This window comes from Artemia sp. Qi Xiang Cuo, chromosome 11 (genome assembly GCF_049724085.1).
Source record: "Artemia sp. Qi Xiang Cuo chromosome 11, ASM4972408v1, whole genome shotgun sequence".
Lineage (NCBI taxonomy): Eukaryota > Metazoa > Arthropoda > Branchiopoda > Anostraca > Artemiidae > Artemia > Artemia sp. Qi Xiang Cuo.
In genome coordinates this window covers 37,100,639-37,109,063 of record NC_142804.1, presented here as the reverse complement: position 1 = coordinate 37,109,063, position 8,425 = coordinate 37,100,639, and positions in this window count along the sequence as shown.

The window sequence follows — 8,425 nt, the reverse complement described above, 5'->3', positions numbered from 1 at the left end:
ATACACAATACAGAAATTTCATTAAATAAATTATGAAAAAATTGTAAGTAGCAAATTCTTTATTGAATTCACCTGATGTATTATGATAAAATTCTAAGTAAGTAACAAACTCTTTGTTGTTTTAACGAGTTAGATAAACGATGTAGAAATTAATTTCAAGAAATTATGAAAAAATTTTCAGTAAGTAACTATTTCTTTCTTGAAGTCAACTCTTGGATACACAGTACAGAAATTTCATTCAATAAATTATGAAAATATTTGTAAGTAAGTAACAAACTCTTTATTGAATCAACCTCTTGGATATAAAGTACAGATAATTAATTAAAGAAATTATTAAAAAAATCTCAAGTAAGTAACTTTTTTTCTCTTTATCACAAACAATTTTCGCTTAGCTCCATGATGTAGAAATTTAATTCAAGAAATTATGAAAAAATTCTCAGTAAGTAAAAATTTCTTTCTTGAAGTCAACTCTTAGATACACAATACGGAAATTTCATTCAAGAAATTATGAAAGTATTTGTAAGTAAGTAACAATCTCTTTATTGATTTCACCTCTTGAATATACAGTACAGATACTTTATTCAAGAAACGTGATTAAACACGTTTTTTTGAAACTACATGCTATTTGCATGCCTTTCCTTGGCACCTTTCCGAATGAGCGGGGATTCCCCACTGCTTCCTACACAGTGCAAAAAGTGATCAGTACGAAAAACTCCACGTTTTCAACCAGACTGGTGTTTTGGTTTTTTAGACAGCACGAGAGACATGCAAAGTCGACATAGCCTTATTTCATTTTTTAAAATTCAAGAAATTATGAAAAAAATTCTCAGCAAGTAACAATTTCTTTCTTGAAGTCAACTCATGTGTAGATATTTAATACAAGACATTATTAAAAAATTCTCAGTAAGTAACAATTTCTTTCTTGTAGTCAACTCTTTGATACACAATACGGGGAATTTCACTCAAGAAATTATGAAAAAAATTGTAACTAAGTAGCAAATTCTTTCTTGAATTCACTTGTTGAATAAACAAAAAGACATTTCGTTCAAGAAATTATGACAAAATTCTAAGTAATTAACAAACTCTTTATTGTTTTCACAATTTATATATACATCGTAGAAATTAAATTCAATAAATTATGAAAAAATTCTCAGTAAAATTAGAAAATTCTTTCTTGTAATAACCTGTTGGATAAACAAAAAAAAACATTTAGTTAAAGAAATTATTACAAAATTATACGTAAGTAACAAAATTTATTGTTTTAAAGATTTATATATACTACGAATAAATTAAATTAAATAAATTATTAAAAATTCTCAGTATAAGTATCAAATTCTTTCTTTAATTCACAATTTTTAAAAAAAAAAAAAAAACAAAAAAAGACATTTCTTTAAATAAATTATGACAGAATTATTATTAAGTAACAAACTTTATTGTTTTAACGAGTTAGATATACAATGTAGAACTTAAATTAATGAAATTATGAAAAAATTATCAGTAAGTAACCATTTCTTTCTTGAAGTCAACTCTTGAATACACAATACGGAAACTTCATTCAAGAAATTATGAAAATATTTGTATGTAAGTAACAAACTCTTTATTAGTTTCACCTCTTGGATATACAGTACAGATACTTCATTCAAGAAACTATGAAAAAATCGCTAGTAAGTAGCTTTTTTTCTCTTTATCACAAAAAATTTTCACTTAGCTCCTCGATATAGAAATTTAATTCAAGAAATTATGAAAAAATTCTCAGTAAGTAACAATTTCTTTCTTGAAGTCAACTCATGGATACACACAATCAGGAAATTTCATTCAAGAAATTATAAAAAATATTTGTACTCGTATTACTCGTATATATGCTATTACACGTCAAAAGGAATATAACAAGGAAATAGTATTGAAATTTTTTGGGAGCCATCTGCCTCCACTAGTTCTGGAGGCTATTCAATAGCGGTCCCCCTGATAGTTCCACCTGCCCTTAATAGCTAAAAGAAATATCCTTTCTCCAGGCCGATTTCGAAAATGACCGGCTCGTGGCCAAGTTCATTAGGGGAGAGGTTGTAACAGGGAACGACACCTGTGGCGAAATAGTGGCATTGGCCGAGGATTTTCTCGCCAAATGACCGGAAGCAATTCCCCCCTCGGCGAGTTTTGACGTTCTTACGTGCTAGTGGGGGTTTGTTACATTTATAGCATTAGTGTGGCCCAACGGAGCCCATTTCATATATGGTCAGCAGTGTGGGGTCCACAGTGCCGAGGGTACACGGTTCCCCTCTATGGCTCATAATACAATGAATCATTCCAGCAAGTAGTATGGTGTCTATGAGTATTTAGAGGGTAAGGGGGGCGTTATCTCAACTCCTCTTAGTTTCTGCTCGTTTTGAGTTTGACTTGGATATTTATTGTAATTTCTGTTCGTTTTGGGTTATTGCTTAGTTTGTCTTGGTTATATATAGTAATTCTGCTCATTTCAGGTTTCATTTTTTATTAACGGAGATTTGTGGCAGTTTTACGCTTGAAAAATTATTTGACTTTTTTTCTGATCATCTTTACTTCAATGTAGCTCTTTATTTTCCTTTGAAAAACTTCTTTTGTAAAAAAGTTCTTAAAAATTAATGTCTAGAAAAAAGTATAGTAATGCTTAGGAGAAAAATTATATATAAGGATATGTGCATATATACAATTATTACTTGTGTAATCAGATAGATCATTTGTGCAATCTTTACAAGTATACTTTGGTTGCCAAAGACGTGTAAATGTAATATATTTTTGCATACACAATTTTTCAAAATATGTCTTTTTCTATGTAATTTACATATTCAAAAGTTGCTGCGGGTAGTCTAGAACAAAGTAAAGGACAGCGTACGATAATTTTTATTTCAGCCAAGACAGGAATTTTACCTCCATAGTTTAAAAAAAATACACAACTCTCTACTTTGAAAGTTATGCATTTAGAATTTTTAGATCAATGTATAGAAAAAGTGCATTTGCTGCGATATGTAACTTTTGCAAGTAAAGGGGCTGATGTGTACATGTGCAGACAAAAAAAGAGAAAACATCATAAAGTCGAAGGCTTTCTAATTTAGTAACATTTCAAGAGAGGTATAATTCCAATCTATTACCTAAAAATTGTAAAATATTAAATATTTTAGTGTGTAATGGAAAAAATTAACATTTTTGTTTTTAAAACATCTTTTGAAACGGTCCCACTACAAGTTTCAAGCATTAATAAATTGGAATGTTAACAGGGATGGATTCCTACATAAAATAATTCCTAATAAATTCCTATAGAAATTCTAACTCAAAATGATCAGAAATTAAAATAAACGATCGTAGAAAACATAGAGATAAAAGGCACTAAAATTAATAACTTACCTAATTCCCATCCGGCCGGGTTGGCCGATTCGGGGTTTCTCTTCTAATGGCATCATAACAATATTTTCGGTATGCCTTCCTGTTTGTTGCAGTCCTCAGCAGTTGTTGGGTGGGGTGGTCAGATAAATTTTCCACCTGTGGTTGGGAGGTCTTCCCCTGGGGAGAGATGCATTTATTCTTCCCTCAAAGGCTATTTTAGGTAGTTGTGCTGGGGAAATACGCTGAACGTGTCCTAACCATCGAAGCTGTTGGAGTTTCAGGGTCTGCATAATGGTTTAAGGGTAATCCAAGGACGAAAGAAGTTGTTTGTTTAATACTAGGTCAAGGTAAGTTATACTACTGAGCTTTCGGAGTGATTTAGTTGCAAAAGCCGCCAGTCGGTGCTTGCCGTTGGGTTTTAGGGTCCATATCTCTGCTCCAAACTTTGCAACTGGAATCACTAAGGCGTGGAAGAGTCGGATCTTCAGTTTTAAGGGGAGAGGGGTACTTGTTTTTTCGAATAGAGCGCAGTGACTTGAAGCATGCGGAGGCAAGAGCCAGGCATCGTTTGATTTCTCTCGAGGAGTTAATTGTGGATGTCAGCACATTTCCTAGGTAAATAAATTGGTCAACCCATTCCAAATCCTCACCCCGAATAGTCACTTTGGTGAGGGGGTACTAGTCACTGCATGCCGTGTGACTCTCATCACCTTGGTCTTGCTGGCGTTTATCTTCATTCCGAAGCACTTTGCTGCTTTTTCGATAGCATTTGCGCTGGCTTAGATTTCCACGATTTTTCCGTTCAGAAGATTAATGTCATCAGCATATGCAATTAGGTCAAAAAGGTATCCCCCCAAGACTATTCCCGTGTTATCGGGATTAAGTGCGAGCACTCTGTTTACAAATAGGCGGAAAAGAGTTGACGAGAGGCAGTATCCCTGAAGAACATCTGTAGAGGTAGAAAATTCTTCAGTGAGTCCTTCACTAGTCTGCATCGTGCTACTCCCTTTTCTTACATACTCATAATATCGATAATATTAGAGAAATTCCGTAGTGAGCCAAGATATGCCAGAGACAATCTCGCCATATTAGGTCATAGGTTTGCTTAAAGTTGATGAACAGTTGGCATAACTCTTTACAGAATTCTAAATTTTGCTCCATGATTTTTTTAATGATAAATATTTGGTCTATAGTGGATCTATTCTGACAAAATCCGGCTTGATACTCAGGTATAACATGTCTCGTCATGTTTCTTATGCAGTCTAGGAGTATTTCGTGAGGATTTTAGTGGATTGGCAAATAAGTGATATGGGTCCGTGATTGTCGCAATGGCTTTTGGATCTTTTCTTTTGTGCAGGGGAACTATGACAGATGTTTACCAGAACTTGAAGTAGTATTGTTTTCCCCAAATAGCTGCTGCTGTTCGATGGTACAGATCGATGATAGCGTCCGACTCTACTTTGAGATGTTATGATTGTATACCGTCTATCCCGGGTGTTTTATTGGATCTGAGGGATTTCACAGCGGTTTCTACCTCTGACCTTAAGGGTGGTAGGGGTGGTTCCTCATTTTCTTTGTGCTGGAAATTTCTGAAGAACTTCAGGATCTGAATTTACTGTGAGATTTAACTTTTCCTGTAAATGCTCTTTCCAACAATTTCGGATTTCAGCGCAAGAGGTAATTTTGTGCCCATTTTTATCCTAGAGTCCCAGGCACTTTTTATCTTTATGATTTTCTAGGTCTTTCACACTTTTGAACACAAGGTGTGAGTGACCTCTTTGGAAGTCGTTATCTTACTGCTGACACTTTTTGGTTATCTTGTCTTTAAGTGCCTGGCGAGTTTTCTTCTCGATTTGGCGTCTCAGGTGCTTGAACCTATCCTTGTTTTCTTGATCTTGTTTGTTTCTGAGAGTTCGCTTTTCATTGCTCATGCCAACAATCTCCTGGATAATCCATGGCTTGTCTCTGGCAGATTTACGGCCGAGAATAATCCTGGCTTTCTCAAATATAGCTCTGCTAATTTTCAACACAAGCTGATCTATGTCGGCTAGGCTTTAGCCTAGCCGACATATGCGTGATCTTTGAAAATCTTTCGTTTAGCTGCTCTCTATACTCGTGTTTCGTCTTAAGGTCCTCCAGGGCTTCCACACGGAATCTTGGGACTTTTTGCTTCGATTTGAAAACAGCCTTTAGCCTTAGACGAATTGATGACATAAGAAGGCTGTGATCGTTGTCAAATTAAAATTAAAATTGAAGGTTCAAGTCAAGTTTAAACAGAAAAAATTACTACAAACAGAAGTTTGGCTACTACCCATCCCCCTTCCATAAGCGTAAAAGTCAACATCTTGTTTCACCATTTGTGTTTTATTGAAATCTATCTGTATCTTGAGCACACAGCTTTTAGTTTTCAATACATCGATGAAAATGAATATCTATAAACTCATTATAATAATGAAGATGACTGGAAAGAACTAATGAAAATAAAAGGAGTATTTAATATGCAATGATAATAATTCTTAACAAAAAAAAATTTAAAGGGGATAAGTCCTTTTAGTAGACAGTGAAAACAGATACAAAAAATCTGGATATTTCGACAAGACTTCGAATGAACCCTGCTAACGACCTCTCTCATATAGATCTAATGAATGAATCGGAAAAAATTTGTGACCACAAAGTATTTCTTCTGTATAAATACGTTTGTTTTAATAGTAATGCTTTGGTTTTTTTGCTGACAAGGACCAGTGGCGTATGTGGTCGAAATATCTAAATCGTTTGTATCTATTTTCAATGTCTACTAAAAGGACTTATCCACTTTTGAACTTTAGAACTCATAGAAGAACCACTAGAACCACTTTTGAACCATAGAAGGGCAGTGCGGTTTCAGTAAAAACACTTAATTTAAGGTATTACGTGAAAAACAACTTCTTATATATCGGGAGATGTGACCAATCCAGTGTATAACTTTAAATTTAAGAACATTTCTTCTGCAATTGGAAGAAGCAGAAGTTTATGCAACCTTCAATAGTAATTCAACTTACATTTAGGTAATATTAAAGAAGAAATTTACAACTCAAGATTTTGAATGAACCCTGTTAATGACCTCTCTCGGAGAGACCTAGTGAATGAATTGGAAACTATTTGTGACCCGAAAGTAATTTTTTGTTGTATAAACGTGTTTGTTTTAATTGTAATGCTTTAGTTTTTCTGCTGATGACAACCACTGGTGTATGTGGTCGAAATTTCCATATTTTTGTGTGTTTTGTAACTGTCTAATAACAGGACTTATCTCCTTTTTAACTTTTATTTGTTCGTCATAAAAATACCTAATTTAAGGTATTACCAATAGTATCCCCTCAATATATTCCAGAAGCCTCATAGCAGATTCCCATAGGATTCCAGAAGCCTCATAGCAGATTCCCATAGGATTCAAACGCATGCCCTGTTTGCAGATGACGCAATTGTGTTTCAGGTTTTGATTCTGGGGTTTCTAGGTGACGCAATTTTATTTCAATATTAGCAAGATTCTGAGTGCATGTCCTGTTTCCGTGATAAGGTAACACAATTTTGTTTTAGTATTAAAAAGAATTCAGTGCGTAAACATCAAAGAGATTGTAATGGATGCTTAAAAATTATTGGATGATGAAAGCGTTAGCGAAATGGAAATTAGAGTGCCTAAAGTAGCAGTGGAAATATCAAAGGGTTGCCCACTAACCCTAGAATGGAACAAAATATATGAAGGATATGTTGTATCATTAAGTATTTTCCCGTCGGAAGAACAATTATACTTTGCGGCTAAAGTGAATATAGTACATATACAGAGAATACATGACAGATTAAATGCGTTAGCGAAATATATTGAAGAAAACAATCTGTAAGAAACGGTTTGCCACTAGCACGCTTCTTAGTCTAGAATTGGTAATGAGAGTGTTAAAAATGGCTGGATTTGAGAACCAGAAAATCTTACGGAATCTATTAAAATTGAAAAAGTAGTTAATTTTAGATGGTGATTTTCTAGAATAATCTCTTCAAAAAAAGCTTCTCTAGAAATGCTCAACGATCTAATAGGAACTGATTCCCCATCTTTGGACTATTGCATGAAATTTTTTCGTCATGGCTCAGCTGCTTTAACTCAATTTATAGATATATTAATTGAGACAAAATAAAATGATATTGTGGTTTTGCTTTTATCCACTACTTAGCTATTTTGTAAGAAATGGTGTCTAAACAACTTCTGTGACGTCACTTCTTCTAGAAGACATTTTATTCATCGTGAGTCAGTTTCTTTCTAGAAGTGAGACAGTCACAATCGAAAAATGTTTTACGTAAGTCCATAATGCTTGTATACATTGGGCAGCTGGTCATCCTGTGAGAATTGTACTTTTGCTGATGACTATAATGAAAAGTGTAAATTATGCAATCGATGTAAATTGTAAAGGGGATATGCCATGCAAATTAAAGACTGTAATTCCTGTCAGACTTCAATTCTGTAAGATTTGTGACTCTCATACTAGAATATTCTTATGTTCCAACTGTCACTATGATAAATGCGATCAATGAGAAAATACTTACCCAGGCATGATTGCAAAAAAACCTAAACGTGAGTTCAGTTTATTTTTAAGAGACTGGTGGAGTCGTGGTTTTAAATTGTTTTGGGAAAAAGAGCCGGCTCTACGCTTCAATTGCTGGACTAATAAAAGAGTATGGTTCTTACGACATCATGTGAAGATAATGCCTACTATGATTATAAACCTACAGGTTTTTACTTGTCTGTTACAGAAAGTGGTTCTTCTGTGGTAAGGTGTATTTATGGCATTTGGGGTGATGTAGTCGTAGATGCCTTTATTCTCCCTTTATAGGGGAGATAAACTATGGCCCTAAGGTAATTATACTTTGGTAGCGTGCTTTAGGCTATGACCGAACTAATGAGGTGTACCAGCTGGGTATGTTTGAGGGGCTAAAGGTAGATCGTAGAGAGGTTGGCTATAACACAATACTTTTATTCAATTAGTAGATAATAATACCAGATATATATTTTCTACTGGGACCGGCTGTCCCAAGTAGACCACAA